Source organism: Corvus kubaryi, unplaced genomic scaffold (genome assembly GCF_017639235.1).
Source record: "Corvus kubaryi isolate FWS band 111438036 unplaced genomic scaffold, C.kubaryi_AGA036_p1.0 37266, whole genome shotgun sequence".
In the NCBI taxonomy this organism is placed as follows: Eukaryota; Metazoa; Chordata; class Aves; order Passeriformes; family Corvidae; genus Corvus; species Corvus kubaryi.
The window spans coordinates 51237-66519 of NW_024581081.1; the positions used below are offsets into that span (position 1 = coordinate 51237).

Consider the following 15283-nt stretch of genomic DNA (forward strand, 5'->3'; position numbering starts at 1 on the left):
CCCGTGATTCCGATTTAAGTTGGTATATGAAACACTGGATTAATAAGAGACTTTTACCAACTTAGTCACCACTCTGTATGTAAACAGAAACATTTTCCAGTGAGTGATTTAGACTAAGTTCAAGTTTATAAGCTTGACTCCTTAATTCTGTTTCCTGCAGCAGAAATATTAATTGGTCATCATTACTTACTAGGGAGGAAGTGTACCTGTAACATAGCAAGATGATCCTGTATAGAAAGTAATGCAGATGTCTCTGGGCATCAAAAACATGCAATAGTATTTTACTTCTCCCTTGGTAGGGAGTCACATAGAGCCTTGGGTACTCCAGTTCAAACCACATCACAGTTGAAGTGTCCAAAGAAAACCTAAAATTTCAAATAGAGCCACTGCTATGTAAAACAATGCCACAGGAACATTCCATGTCAAAACCACAATTTTTATAGCCAGCTGAATAGCTCTTTCAGGCAATGAGCAATCAGTTCAAATATATACCTTATTCCAACTAAAACAGAGATCCACTGTATATCTGTTCATGGAGAATACTTAGCCTAGACTCTAATCTCTAGAAATTGGCATAATTTGAAGGCACTTGAGAGAACAAACACTCAAATTACAGACGGTTAAAATAGGAAATATGCTGGATTTCTACTGGCACACTTTGTTGGACACTTCTGCAGCTATGCTGCAGTCCAAATATAAATGCTTTCTGTATTAGCTTGAAAGGCATTAAGGGTCATGTTTTCTACAGATGAACTGAGGGCTGAAGATGTAACTTGTGAAAGCAAAAAGGGATGGGAGGCCTTGAGAGTAGGCTTTCTAATCATGTGTATGGAAAGTTCTTCTGTGGGTGTACCATGATGGCTATAGGGACAGAACTGACTTTACATGGGGTAGGGGTAGAGGTTGGGTCCCTGTCTTCTGTTGATGTCTTGAGCAAGACACCTACCTAGGGGAAGCCTAATTTCCCACTAGTAAATGTGGTCACATCTTCAGTACTGTGTTGTCTCTTAAAGATTATTTCTAGCTGTCTCTTACAGTTTCCAAGGGCTGATTTCGCTGTGGGTGAGCACACAACACCAGGACTATCATAGGAAAATACACCCTATATTTAGATATCCAAATGCCTTAAAACGAAGCTGTTTTGAATAGAGTCAGCAAAAGATGTAACTTTATCCACTTTAGCAGAAAACTGAAGAATCATCTCCCATCTAAAAATCCTTTACTTTCTCAAATCTTACTCGGTGGTGTCCTTGGTCACTTTTGCCACTGGGACATATAAGAACTACAGTTTTAACTTGTCACGCTATCCTTTGCAAGACTGAAAGCAAAAGATATTTGTCCCAAGTTTTCCTTACGCACAGTGAAATTTAGAAAACCTTTTCGGTTGGCTGTTCTCAAAATAAATCAAATAATACATTAGAAATTAGAAAAAAATATTTGCTCAGAAAGCATAAGTTTTTTTTTGTATTGCTTTAAATTCACTTCTCAAGCTGTACAGAAAGAGTACCTTTCTTTTGTAGATAGGATCTCTGAATATAAATATCAAGCAATACTTTTAAAACCTCACGGTTTGGGGAAATTTTGCTTAAAATTTTGGAAGGCCTTGAACTTCTCTGACTAGCACTGTCTGCAGTTTCTGGTGGAATTCCCATGGAAGGAAATAAATGTGTCCATGTCCTTTGGTTACCGGGGAGGAATTCAGGGGCTGAATTTCCTTCACATAAAACTGTGCTCCCAGTCCTCATGCCAAAACATCTACTACTAGAAAAAAAGCTGTTTCAATGGTGTTTCAGTAATTCTGGACAATTCAGGCCTCCAAATTCTGGACTCCAGAGCGATTTGAGGTTTGAAACTGGGACATTAAAGCTAAAGTAATATAAATGGAATGACACGTGTGCTTTCCAAGATCTGGAAGCCTGCTGCCCTCCAGGTCTCTAGCTTATTCAGGAAATGATCTTTTTTTATAATGTTGACATTCCCATATACAAATGAAAATCCATAGTGTTTCCCGGACCTGACACTGAAACACACACAAAAGGGAGCAGTGGGCTCAGAATGAAGTAAAGTGCTGAAGGAAACAGGAATAATAATCTTGAACTTCATTTATTGTGCTTCTTTAATCTTTGTTTGGCAGTATTTCTGTGGAAAGATTGAAGTTTAATTTTTCACACGTTTAACACCTGGTTAAACACCATGTAAACCCATGACAGTGGCCAAATACACCTCATTAAGGAAAACTTGTAATTACTGTCCTAATGAAGTTCCAGATTTTTCTATGCACTATCGTGAATTGATTCTCTAGAAGCTTTTTCAATAAAGCATCTATCCTGATTTCATGTGTCCAAATTAAGTGAAATACATTTTATTGAATAACCACCTCTGGCTGTGATTCTTTATATCATTTGAAAATGTGTTTCTAATATTGCTTTGTAGGACAGCAGAGGGCAAATGTTTTTACAAAGAAAACCAAGAATATTGACACTGTAAAACAGAATTCTTCTTGACACCCGTCAGTATTTGGTCCTGTGGCTGACATATCCCTCCCTTTTTTGACTTGCTTTGTGTACTAACTTTCACCAGCATCTTGGAGATACTCTGGCTTCGTATCTGCTGCAAAGTGCTACAGGCCAAGTATCTTTTACCTCCCTCCTATCACCTGCAGAGGTCAGAAGTTCATTTACATAGCACTGGAGCAGCCTGCTTCTGTAACAATTGGTGAAACAAGATTATGTTAAAGAAAGCAGTGTTGATTTTATTAGAAACTAGAGAGAAGAATTAAATGAAACTGAAGTTGAACAGAGGAAACTTTCCTGTATCTGGCAGCTGCACAAAGTCTAGCTCATCAGGTTACAATGTCATAGTGATTACTGATACATTCAAGCCCACTACAAAAATGTATCAGTGCTTATCTGACCTTTCTTCTCATAATATTGTTCACAGATCTGTTAAAACAGGAACTTCAGCTGGCAGCAGCTTCAGGGAAGAACAGTTCAGGCAGTCATGAGCAGCAGAGAAATGCTTCACCTTTTGAAGCTCCCTTCAGCTGAGAAAACTCTCCCTTGTTAGGATAACTGAAATCCAGTTTTTTTCAGTGGCAGGTTGTGTTAAATATATTTCAAGGACACAAAGCCCAAGCAACTGTTTCCCCAACTGCAGTTTGTGCCTAATTCCACCCAGTGATGACAGTGTTCCCAAGCCTTTGTGTGAACATTCCAGCTTTTTGCTAGATGTGTTAGAATATGTTGTCTTTATGAACTGATAAAAGGGAATCTTTAGCTTAGCCCACACACACACTTGCATTTCTCTTTATGGAAGCTCCACTGATCTCTCACTGGGGAAATACCTTACTCAAAGTAGAGAAACAGAATTACTCTTTCAATACCTTTATTCAGAATTAGGCATATTGTATTTAAGTATGTCAAAGATTGCTGCTGCCATAAGGCAGGAAAATGCACAGGCTGAGGCTGGCTGATCATTGCAGAGTTTGATGTACATGTTGCTACATTGTAGTCTTTACTACAAAATGCAAGGATACCCTGCCATCAGATTGTCATTTCTTTTAAAATTGGATTGTGATGCTTCACCGAGGGTTCAACATTCCTTGAATTTCTTTAGTTACTGACTGCAAGAAAAAAAATTGGTTGTCAGACCTAAGAGTGTAAAAGTTGGTCTCGTTAGAAATCTGTCAACTTCAGGTTCAAAAGCCTGAAGAAAAAGCAGACACCCAGAAGCGCAAATCATGGATGGGAAGTGCAAGGGCAGACAATTGCAGTGTTTCAGCATGAACAAAGCTCAAATCTGTTTGAAATTTTGCAGGATTGGAGTAAAGTTGGTGGCCTAGGAAATTCTTTAATATTGACACATGAATTAAACTGTTCAGGACAGAGAAATCCACTGTTAACACAGGGATGTGTTCATGAGATGTGTTCATGTTCATACCATTAAATCAAACTGTCACATCTAGCTCCACTCTCTTATCTACTGAAGGAGCTGTGCTGTCTTTCCAGTGCCTGGACTCAGAATTGAATTGCAGTAATCTCTTCAAAATACCTCATTTGCCACGTGTGCCAATTGTGAAAGCACACAATACATAGCCAGAACTGACAGGAGATGGCAGCCATGCAGAGAAAAGTGTGACATACACAGTATTTTGAAATAGTATTTTGAATGGAGGGCCAGAAGAGACAGGGAGGAAGAGCAGGGAAGAGAAAGTATGACAGCCTTAAGATAATCAAAAGAAGACAGAAAAGCCATAGAAACAATGATGTCAGGTGAGGAGTATGAAACTGGAAACAGGGAATAGAAACTATTCACTCTGTTTAGGATAGGATGGAAGGACTCAAAGACAGTAGAACCTGGAAAAAAAAGTCATAGGGGAGTGAGAGGGCTATGAGAGTGATCTTAGAAGTAGTGTAATAGAAAACCACTATAGAGGAAGTGCAGACAGCTACGAGAGATTAGAGACTGAGCAAACATCACTGAGTACGAGGAATGGGTAAGGAAGGGAGACTTTACTGGAGACTCAAATTAACTGTTGATGGAAAGAAAATAGAAACACAGAATGAGGAAAACATTTGGGGAAGGATAAAGAAAACAGGGATGTGAAGACATTGGTACATAGGGAAGAAGAATAGACAGGAAAGAATATTCTAAAGTAGATAGGGAGCACAGGCAAAAATAAAGAAAAACATTTCAAACCCAAAATAAGCCAAGAAAAAACCCCAAAAAACTTCCTTGTGTTAAGCCATCAGGGTAAGAGAAAGAGATGAAGCTTTCCATTGTTGACATAATCTTTTCTTTTGAAAAAGACTGTACTGTTTGCAAATTACAGAAACAGCACAGTAACTATAGTTACCACAGTGCAAGAAGCTACAAATAAAATCCTCTTCTGGGTGTCTGTGTTAATTCCTGCAGAGATGACCTTGTGATGCCCAGCTACGTCAAAGGATCAATATAAATGCACCCAAATGTATTAGAAAACTTCAATTTATCCTCCTAATCAGCTTTACATTAATACTATAATTGTAGTGACTGACACTTGCCTTGTCAAAACCTTTTCAGAGTAAACTGCTCCAGGAAACCATTCCCCAAACTTACCTGATCACACACCTGTATTAGTTGGCATGTTCATATGAGGTAACAGAGACATAAACACAACATAATCCTTGCTATGTAATGTAATCCTCAGTGTTATAGATGAAGAAATTGATTTAGAAAGGCATTTGGGGACAAAGGTATTTCATTGTAGCCTAGAGATTTAGGCAGATGTCTCTATTGCTTCCAATTATGATTTTACCATCCATTGGATTCATTGCCCCAGGAAAGTTACTTTCCATTTCAGATTAGCCAGTATATTTTGATTTCTACCTATTTCATAGAAATGCTGCAAAACTTTCCTAAATAGTAGCCTTATCTTGGAACAAGATAAGAAAATGCAACTTTTAAGTTAAGTAAGAGCACTGTTAAAGGGAACGTTTCGACAAAGAGCTCTCTAACGTTTCTGTACATTCACTGTCTATTCAAATCTTTCAAGCTCTCTACATTTAACAGGCAATAAATTAGACTGAAAGTTAAAGCTTGACTGGAGTGTACAGTTAGAAAAATATGATGTTATCTGTGAACCACTGCATTCTGAACATTGTGATCAGGCCACAAAAAATGTAGCTTGAAGCAGGTGCCAGACATTTTTGTAGAAAATCAGTGCAATTTCAGATGAGTTTAATGGAGCAGCCATCTCATGAAGCAGTTAACCAGCTGCTCACGTTCCTCTTTCATTCATCTTAACAAAATTGTTCAAATCTTCAGTTTTCTACTAATCATATGCAGAACCGCACTTACAAATGGTCATGCTTTGTATTTAATCCATTTTTCCTTCAACTGTGCTAAGACATGATACTCATTGAAGGATACTTTCTATGTAGGAAGCCACAAAATGGGCAGCAAACTTGCATGGTACCTAATCTGTCCAAACATGGTAATATTACCTACTAAAAGTAAGCTGCAAAATGAGAAATGGAAGAAAATTACTATGAACTGAGTGTAAGTATACTAGCTATAAATAGGATTAGAGAGAAAACAGGCTCAAATTTTTCCTTCCTCTCCTTAAGAAGCTACACTGACCTCAGTGGGTAACTGAAGGTAGAGTTCCTAACTGAAGAATCATGTCTTATTGTTATACATTCTTTCTTGGCATGGAAACCGTTTATTTTTTCCCACTAGACAGTTCAGTAAACCACAATTATTCAGTTAGCAATCAAACCTTAATTAGATTACTTCCATGCCAGAACAACCCCAGTCACTTGTATGAACTACATTAACTTCTAATAATTTAGAAGGAAATCACAGGCACTGAAACCAGCTCCCTCTCTCATGGATGGGAGAGCAGCTGCCTGCGAGATCACGGTCGTGCCAAGGATACTTCATGCTCTGCAGATGGTTCCCTTCCGTCTCAAGTTTGAAGATAGAGATGTGCTGAACAAGCCTTTTGTAACATTCTTGCTGAAAAGTTAATAGCCAACAACTTAAATATGAACAAAAAACAGCAGTGGAATATTCCTCTGAAATATGAAAATCTATTGATGGCCTTTTAGCAATAGCAACTAATTTGGTATTTCCTAAACAAGGACTTGATTAATGATACTTGGAAGAGATAATGTTTTTAAATGTTAGAACTGGAATGGAATTAAATCACTGCTGATTGTAGTGCATGCCTGCTCACACCAGTTATCACCCTCTGCCTGTCTGAAGATTAATACTCTGTATATATACTGTGAGGGGAGAAAGATGGAGCAAATTCCTTTTCAGCATTTTTTCAGTTTAGTAAGATACATTTTTTTGCCTGGTAGAAGAATTCTATTCCCAGCATTTTAAATAAAGTAACTCCAAGAAAGTAAGTTGAAAAAACCAGCGTTCACAATGAGTAGCACCTTTAGTCACAAAGATGGGAGCAGTGAAAGCCTGATAATGTGCAGCAGGAATGTTCTGTAGTGCCTGATGAGCAGGACCTTGTGGAGGTGTCAGACTGCATCACTGCAGCAAGCTTGGTGTACACTCCAGGTAACTGGAATCTTTAGGGATGGTGTATGAGAGTAATAAAGAGGCCTGACAGCGGGATGATCTCTCCCTGAGGAACTGAAAATAATTACCTCCTGAAGGCAGAAGTTGAATTTTAGCAGCTGTTCATACAGCTTAATTACAGGTTAATTTTTGTCTTCTTTTCTCGTGGCCACTTACAAATAAGTGGCATTAGGTAGCACCAGTGCTACCTAGGGCTTCAAAATCCAACGGGTTTAGTTTTTTTTTTTGGCAATGAGAAATACACCACAATTGTGAAATGCTATTGCAGATCTTGCCAGCAGAAACAGGGAAAGAAATGTTCTTTAGCATTCCGATTAAACAACTACCTCTGTAACCTTAATTTGTGCTTTAAATCTCCACTGGCTTTAAACAAATGGTGGTGGCATGAATGAAAGGCACAGCTGGTAGGGAGAGTGGCAGAATGGAGTGTGAGGGGACTCCTGTTTATAAAAGTTACTCCACACCACTCAAAGAGCCTGCAGGCTCCAAACCCTGAAGTCCTGCTGTTAGTACTTTATTTTACGCACTGAAGTGGTATCTTGATGGGTGTTCTCAGTGAGTTAAAATGAGATAATAGTTATGACATGAAAATAAAGTAGCCTCTGCTCCTCTGCAACATGTGGACCTAACTACTTTGGCACTGAATAGATTCAATCCGTATGTAAACAGATACAGATGGCAGGATTTCAATTCTTTGTTTGCTTCACTGGTCTTTTCCAGAATTTTTTGGGTATCCATTTCTTAACAATTATCCATCCAGTGTTGTTTCTGATGAGGGCATTGCCTCTGTCAGATCTGCCTGTGTTTTGCAAGCTTTCATCAAAATGCCAGAATTATCTCACTCTTCATTTGGGCCTTTTTCCACTCAATTTAGGCAAGATAAAGGCATCTGCATTCTCATCTGCATACATGCATACTGATTTTTTTCATTATTTCTAGCCATAAAGAATATTTTTTGGCCTAGCTTTGAAAAAAATCTATTTTCTCTAAGACCTTAGGGCAACTACAATTGTAGATATAAACTGACAGACACTAACAGGTTGTTTGGGGTTTTTTTTCAAATTAAAGTACAGTAAAATGCTAAAATTGCAATATATTTTAGGTAGCCTCTTAACATTTATACATCTCATAATTTTACAAAATCTATAAAGCTAGGAGCTACTAAGTCCTATGTCATTGATTTTACTCAGTAACTGTCATGTACATTCCCCTGAGATAACCATGTACTTCATCTCAGGTAAGAAAGGGGCTCTGCTTTTGAAATTTAACAATATGCAAAACAATGTTTTGTCATAGTATCTAAAAAACAGTATGGAAATCACTCCCCTTCTCCATGCCATAATATAGGATCTCCTCTCATGTTTCCAAGGTCATGAAAAGGGCTTTTGCTAATAGCCCACAAAAGCAAAAGGGATATGAGAAACATCATCCCAAATCTGTGAATAAGAACCTAACATATTTTGCATCTGTTTTACTGAGAAGGACTCCTAAGATAGACATAAATTTTACTTTTTCTTATTAGTTGTGATCTAAGGCTGTTGATCCTACTAGCAGTCTAACTCCTAATAACTGAGTAGCAGCTGTTTCTTTAATAGTACCATTTCTTGACTCAAAGTGAAATGTTGCATCTGCTCATTTTAAAAACATTCTGGCTTTATACCTGTGGATGGCTCTTTCAAGCAGGCTGGGAGATGTGGTCACTCTGTTTAGTGCATTAATGAACTACATGCCCCGGGCTTTGAAGGCAATTGTTCAGTCATGTAGATCTCTCAGTTTTCCATTTCCAAAATAATAAAGAAATACCTGGAGAAGGCAGCAATGGGGGTTACTCCAGATTTGCACCATTTAGACAAGCTTAGATTGCATCTGGCTTTATTCTAGACTAAGTTTCCCCATATGCAGGATAGCACATGTTGGGGGGGGGAGGTTCCTAAGAAGTTCCACACTTTAGAGGACAAAGTAAAAACATCTTTTTTCTTATTTGCAATTTATGTTTGCGTCTCATTGGCAAAATCACATCTTTAAATGTTATGCAATTACATATTTCTAGTGTTTGTACTGCTGAATGTTGGGCAGAACACTCACCAAATCAGTCATCTATAAAGATACTTGGTAATCACTAAAAATCAGAATAGAACCCCCAGAGGGTGAACATGCTTCAATTTAGATTAGTATTTCATACTAAGAAGCACATTCTTGTTCTATTTTGGTTTTCAGGATGCCAAAGAACATGTTCTGGGCATGATTTGTGCTGAAAACCAGAGAAAATTCCACTTTTTCCTATGCCATAAACCTGCTAATCATTTATAGATAAGATCATTAGAGCAAACGCAAGTTAGACTGCAGGATGTAAATCTTTGTGTCCTTAGTCAAACATTTATGAAAATGTTTGTTAAAACTCTGCAATAAATAACATAATCAAGTCTAGCAATGTGTCCTCATTTTCCTTATTTTTTCCTCTTGGTAAAGGCCAGTGAAAAGAAAGGTTAATTAAAAGTCTGTCATTTATAGAACTGCTTTCCAAACAATGCTTCTCACACAAAAATATTCCATAAAGATGATTTTGTGATAATTATGTAAAAGTCAACTTGTTCAGAGCTCCCGGCAATTATTGCTCCCAATTCGAGGAACAAAAAAAGTGGTTGAGTAGCTAGAGAAGCTTTTGTATGAAAAACTTGGCAGTTTTTGCACAAGTTATATATATATATATATACACACATATATATGCATGCATACACATGCACAAATACAGGCAAGAAGGAGGGATGTCCAGCATTTGTGGGTTTGGCCCATGTTGGAAATAGAAATCTCCTATTTAATTTATTGTGAGTACCAGCCTAAATTTTTGAAAGTGGCAAATAAGCTGCATTCAAGACACTAAGAAGATTTTGATTTTCAGATCCAAGTTCAGTTTGCAAATTAAATTATCAGAGACACCTCTTCAAAGTGCAAGCATAATACATCTGAATCAGGTACTAAAAATGAGGTGTGTGACTGAAAGTTCTGGTGCATAAAGACCAGATTTTTGACAGAGAGTAGAAGACAAGTTGTACATTGCCTACGCTTTGATACCATAGAGATTTAACAAAATATCATTTAATTTTATGAATGGAAACCCAATTTTCATCCAACATCCAGCTAAAAGGAAAATCTAACTATAAAAAGTCTTCTACCAGAAGCTCTTGCTTCATTTAAAGCTGTTCTTAAAAACAAAAAAGATTTTCTGGAAGATCTCTAGATAAAGAAAAAAGTAGTTTCAAACAACTAGCAAATATGCAGTTGTCTTTTCTATTATGTCTTGTTTGATACACTTTATTTCCATTAAACAAAATTATACTCTGTCTTCTTATTTCCATTCAGCAGCCAAAATCAAAACATAATGAGGGCATACAAATCAAATAATATACAACAAATTTCTGTTCTTTAGTGAGAGGAAGCCAGGCTATTCTCTAGGCTACAATATTCCTGACAGCATGTGGTGTGAAGGCCCAGCCCTATCTGCTGCTGCAAAGTAAAATGCTATTAAGAGAAGTTTGGAACAAAGAGAAACATTCGGTGTCCTTCTCCAAATACAGTAGAATTAGTGTAGCAGTCAAAGTTAATTTTCACATGGTCCCTGTGTAAAAATCGTGTGCATTCTGGAGGATTAAAGCCAAATTCTGATCTCACTGATGTCAGATGAGATACCCCAGTGACGAATGTGGTTCTTGGCTTCCCAAGCAGCCGTCAGACTCAAATGTGTTTCCAATAAGATGGAGACTCAGTAAGGGCCAGGTGCTCTATTAGTTTAAATTGTTAGAGTAGCAGGAGTTGTGTTGAAGGTTAGGAGATGGAAAATGTTTTATGCCTCCCCTAGATGCCTGCTCCAGGTCCAGAAATCCAGTTGCTGCAGCCCAGCATTTGTACTGGCTGAGCTTCTGACTGAGGCTTAAGTTATAAGCCTTCTATGTAACAGCAATAAAGCAAACACTTGATGTTGTTTATTTGCAAGAGAACTCTGTTTCAGATGTTTAACATCTCACTTATTTTGGTTTGTGACAGAATTCTACTTGTTTCCCTCTAAGTAATTATTTTCTTTGTATTTTTGAAAGTACTCTTGTACCTGCTATTTAAATAAATCTTTAGTTCAAAGGTAGCTGATATTCATTAAATATAGTACTGAATGACATACTTAGTGCAAGCCTAACACAAAAACTGTGACTGGGTAATAATTCTGTAGTAGAAAAAAAATGTTGTGTTACAAGGTGAAAATTAAATGAAGCTTCACAAAGCCAGGTCTGAGTAATTTCAGACCATGGAGCAGTAAACAGGCTGGCAAGCAGTGATGTGATCTGCTGTTGCATTGATGGCTATCCTGATGGAGACACCCTGGTCACAACTTGTAATCCTTCCACAAGCACTTCTGGCAGCGGTGCAGCACCCCAAGGACCCCTGTTGGGTTGTCTGCAACACTGTTGCATGTCTGCTCTTTTTCCAGAAGAGAGAAGGCACTCACCAATATGTGGACTTCAGGATGCACGGTGCAGGCAGAGCAGAGTGGAGGTTTTCTGCTTGGACAGCACCTGCAGCAGTGCTCAGCACCCTCTCTCCCTCAGCTGTCCTCCCTGGACAGCCAGGCTGTGCACATAAGTGACACTGTGGCCCTATGCTGTTCCTCTTGGCTTCATGAATCCTGCACATTTTCAAGACTGTGATTCTCTACCCAGAAGAAAGAGGCTGGGGAGAAAGCTGCAAGTATACCCTTAGGCAACACAGATTAAGAATATCTCAGTTACCACTAAGGTCTCTTTTTCTTTGAAAGCTTATCCATGTATTCACACAGTGTGTGACTGCAGGCAGTACCTCCAGGATACTGCTGTGTAGCTGGAGTAGTGCCCTGGAGTCCTTTAAATGAATCAAGACAGAAGGACTCTCTTTTTAATCACAGAGCAGTCTTGTGCCTAAAAGTATCTGTATTTGTGTAGTGTTGTTACAGAGAGGGTGAATGGAGTCCAGATGGCAGCTTTGCAATTTGCAGAGATGAAAACACCCTACAGAGAGGTCACTAGTACCATCTGAGCTGTAATGGAGCTTCAGATCATACTGTGCTGCCCTGCCTTACTGATGCTTAACAGGTTTTAACATCATCTGTAACCCACTAAGACAGTCTCAGTGCAGAGATAATGGACCCTTTACAAGCCTTGAAACACAAATTTCAAAAGACAAGAAGAATTCTGTGGTTTTCATCCTTTCCAGATCATTTTAAAAATACATGGATTATGTAGAGCATGCAAGAGTACTTTTGGCAGAAAAAAACCCATAGATTAATTTTTCAACTAGCATGGAAACTGGACTTTTTCTCAGCAAGACACCCAGGAGAAGTCTCGAGCATGACTTTTTCAGGAAAAAAATGCTATTTTCACTGAGATGAAGGAGGGAGCTCCATGCTGACCTGTCAGGGGCAGATTCAGCTCCTCCAAGGACTAGGACTGTTACCTGGCAGAGACCGTCACTAACACATCAGTGAATTCTGCTGTAGGGGAGCAAGACAGGCCAGAGCAGCACCTTACTGCGAGAACTGTTTTACTTACTATAAAGATCCACTGACTACTCCTTGCCTGGCTGATTGCTCTGCTGGTCAGCCCCAGTTAAGCACGGACTGGGTAGTTTCATGGCAGAAATGTACCCAACAGAACATGAGATCAAACTGGCATTGTAGGGGTATATAAATACAAGCCTTTCAAATACTGTCAGCTAAAGCACTTGCCATGTGAGGTGCTCGTGTGCTCTGCATGTGAGAACTAACTAACCTCAGTGCCATCACAAGAGGTGCTGCTGTTCAAGAGTGCCCGTACTGGACCTGAAATGAGAAGGTCTGGTAGCAAGAACAGGACCAGGATAAGCCACACCTGTAATAGGAGAGGAAAAGGAGTGTGAATGTTCTGACTACAAGTTTTGGAAACAGTGCAGCAGCCCTGTTCCTGCAGCAGGGAGGAAGATACCATGTGTCTGGGCCTCACATTGTGCATGTAAAACCAGACAACTGCTTGAAAAAGAGAAGGAAAATAACAATCACACTTGCATGACAAATTACCAGAGCCCACCACATTGGCACATGCATTGCCTCTCTTTTGTATTCTACTTATATTTTTGCTTGTTTTTACTTAAAGTAACTACTTTTAAATGGTTCTGTATCAGGAAGGAGAAATTAGTTCCCTTCCAAAACAGTTAGCTCTTACACCAGAAAGTAAAAAGATGGGGAAAAGCAAACGGTGTCTGTATATATCTATATTTATATCTATATCTATATCTATATCTATATCTATATCTCTTTTCAGGAAGGCTTAGTAACCTTTTCCAGTCCACGAATGCTAACTCTAAAAGCACGTAGACATGTATTTTGCATGCACTCTATCAATGTCCCAAATCCCAGTTCAATATATACACTATAAGACTGTTTTCTTCCCTTTGCTGCTGAACATAGACAAAGTAGGAAATAATTTCTTTTTTTTTCACACGATGCTTTTCACACATTTTGAAAATCCTAGGAACCAACAGTCCATTCATTGAACTAACTTCATGCCCCCTTTTTAAATTGAAAAATAAAAAAGTAATTCCCTGCTCATTATGATCTCTTTTCTGAATGAACCAATTTTTAGATAGGGCTCACAGTGGGTATTCATGAAATTAAACAAAGAAATTCAAATTTCTTTATTTCTATATATCAAGGGGCTAGTTAGGGGCAGGGAAAATAAAAAATCAGAAGAAGAATAATAAAAATGAGACATCATTAATTAATCTTAGTAAAATTCTGTTTGCTTTGGGAACAGAATTTCTATTATAATATCTTAGGAACACTTGTGTTTATATTTTTTATTACATGTGTATGTGAACATTATTGTACACTGCTGTACACTTTGCAGTTTGTCTAATCTCTTACTTGAATATAAATGCTAATTAATTATTTGAAAACAAGTTAAAGTATTATTATTTCATGATTGCATACAACTGTTGAAATGGGTTTGTTTTCAGTACAACTTGGTACTCTGTAAGTGGAAGGCGTAACTATTTGGTCTTTGAAACCAAGCACCTGAAAATTACCAAAAAAGGGTAAAGCCTTGTGAGCTACACTGTTACCAACTTTCATTGAAAGACACTATATAGAATAGTATCTTTTCCCTCTGGAAAAAGGTAGCTCAATTATAACTTGGGAGGAAATAAAACCTAAATCAGAAGGAAAACATCTACCCGGACAAATCTTTTTACTCACTATGTGATTTTCACACATGTTATGAAATGGACAAATTTACTTACCCTTCCTGGAGGAACTGGTATGAAGTAAGAAAAGCTAATATATCATATCATATCATAGCATAGCATATCATATCACATCACATCAATCTCATATCACACCCAAGAAATGGCTCTTCTAGAAAGCACCAGACGTGCTGAATGGTATTACAGAGGTTAGGGTGGCAAGGATTTCAGAACTAGTCGAGGTTGAAAAACGAGTGCATCTGGAGAGGTCAGCTATAGGTTTCCAGATGGCTGAAAAAAAAAGAGACTAGAATAAGAACTGGTGTCCTTGTAAGAGGCATCAAATAAACTAATCAATCACAAACCTCGTAAAGTTCAAGTTTAGGTTGGAGAAGGTGTTTAGTTCAGGTCTGAGCTTCACTTTATTGAAATTATTAAACTATAAACTTCAGAATTTACTCTTGGGCTTTCTCAAAATCACAGAAACTACTGTATGTCAAGATAAACATGTGCTCTTTCTTGGTGAAAAACAGTTGTCCATTTGTCTGGCTGATGTGACTAAGGTCAAAGGAGTTCAACACCTGCTTTAGAAAAACATAGTTACCACATTTTTCTACAACAGGTGCTGAGTTCATCTAACTTTGGTCACGTCAGAAAGACAACTGTTTTCAGCACTATCTGATGGAGAAGTAACCTCTGGTGTGTTTATTAGCAGTATCTGTACTCTGGTTGCATCTTTGCATTCTTCTGGAAATGAACAGTTAATGGATTTGGTGAGACAACTGAAAGTCTTCAAAGGGATGTCTTTTGGCCTAAACCCTCTGTGTTGCTTCAGGATGGGTAAATGAGGCTGAGGGGTGTCTGTACACACACTTGTGGAAAAGGGTTCCTAGAACTGATGTAGAAGCTGGGCTGCCATATGGAACAACAAAAGGTGCATCTCAGTTTTGTAGCATGATGCTCTAACCCA

At 38.2% G+C, this 15283-nt stretch overlaps 1 long non-coding RNA gene across 2 annotated transcripts in view; it reads right to left on the reverse strand.

Moving 5' to 3' along the window:
- Window positions 1-1007: 1007 nt before the first annotated feature.
- LOC121663108 overlaps window positions 1008-15283 on the reverse strand; it is a 70453-nt gene continuing 56177 nt past the window's right edge. For both annotated transcript variants that reach the window (XR_006015528.1, XR_006015527.1), the window contains 3 exons: window positions 14371-14604; window positions 12867-12965; window positions 1008-3622 (listed from right to left, as the gene is read on the reverse strand). This is a non-coding gene — a long non-coding RNA (uncharacterized LOC121663108). The remainder of the gene's footprint in view (window positions 3623-12866; window positions 12966-14370; window positions 14605-15283) is intronic.